Source organism: Arachis hypogaea, chromosome 19, assembly GCF_003086295.3.
Source record: "Arachis hypogaea cultivar Tifrunner chromosome 19, arahy.Tifrunner.gnm2.J5K5, whole genome shotgun sequence".
NCBI classification, from domain to species: Eukaryota; Viridiplantae; Streptophyta; class Magnoliopsida; order Fabales; family Fabaceae; genus Arachis; species Arachis hypogaea.
The window spans coordinates 45,286,527-45,287,899 of record NC_092054.1 but is presented as its reverse complement, the minus strand read 5'-3'; the positions used below and the strand labels follow the sequence as shown (position 1 = coordinate 45,287,899).

The window sequence follows — 1,373 nt, the reverse complement described above, 5'->3', positions numbered from 1 at the left end:
TGCTACTATTCGATCCTGAAATTGAAAGGACTATTTCACGAATAAGGCGAGAACAGCGTTGGTTAGTCTGCTCTGAGGGCGGATCTGAAAGTGAACTTGAGGAAGAAATCAGCCCCCGTTCTACTGATTCGGTTGTTTTACGTGCAGAAGACATGGCAGCTAGGATAGTTACCATCCAGGAGGAAGGAGCCCCTGATTTTACAATGCAACCGTTTCAAGCGCATCATCCAGCGGTAGCTACAGATTTTGAAATAAAGACCGCACTGCTAAATTTGATGCCCAAGTTTCATGGCCTACCTACTCAAGAGCCTATCAAGCACTTGAGAGATTTTCAGGCAGCCTGTTCTACTGTTAGGCGTGATGGTACTGATGAAACTTCAATTTTGCTAAAAGCTTTCCGGTTTTCTCTTGAGGGAAAAGCAAGAGAGTGGTACTACACTCAACCTCTAGCAAATGTATCCAACTGGGATACACTCAGAAAGGAGTTTTTGGAGAAATTCTTTCCATATGAAGTTACTGATAAACTGAGGAAGGATATTTCCACAATTGTTCAGGATGACAATGAGACTCTCTTTGAATACTGGGAGCGCTTCAATAATTTTCTGGAAGCATGCCCCCACCACATGATTGACAAGATAGTGTTACTTAGCTATATCACACAGGGCATGAGGCCCCAAGATAAGACCACATTGGAAAGTGCTAGCAATGGGTCTATGAAGAAGTACAAGACCACTGATGAGGCTTGGCAATTGATCAGTGATTTAGCTAAATCTACTAGGAACCACAGACAAAAGCAAGGCTGTTCAAAAGCCGTTGCAGAAGTATCCTCTAGCAGAGAGACTGTGGCTCTAGCTCAGAGTATATGTGAGATGACCAACTTGTTGAAGCAAATTCAATTGAATCAATAACAAGCTCAGCAAGCTCAACCTCCTCCACCACAGCAAAACCAACAACTGGTCCCGCAAAGAATTTGCGGAATCTGTGCTGATTATAGCCATTACACTGATGAATGCCCGCAACTCCAACAAGAAGACAACATGGTGGCATCCACTCATAACTTCTATGACCCCCCCCAACCAAGGGTACAATCAAAGTGGAAATAATAACCATGGATGGCAGGACAATTCTAACCAGAATTGGAGGGACAACAATAACAGAGGAGGCAGAGATAATCAGGAAAATCAGAGATGGAATAATAACAACAACAGGCAGCAGAATCAACCTTACAGAGCACCTCACCTGAGGCAAAACCAAGGACCACAGAACAATCAACAGCAGACCTCTCAATTTACTCATTCTTCTTTATCTCCTAATGAAGAGCTACTACAATCTTTTGAGCGAAGACAACAGACCATAGAAAGTAACATCATGAA

The 1,373-nt window shown here is 43.0% G+C and overlaps 1 non-coding gene across 1 annotated transcript; it reads right to left on the bottom strand.

The window, feature by feature from the left end:
- Positions 1-521: 521 nt before the first annotated feature.
- LOC112781014 (small nucleolar RNA R71) lies at positions 522-629 on the bottom strand. Its single transcript, XR_003191815.1, has one exon. It is a non-coding gene; the product is annotated as a small nucleolar RNA R71 (small nucleolar RNA).
- Between the last annotated feature and the right edge of the window lie 744 nt (positions 630-1,373).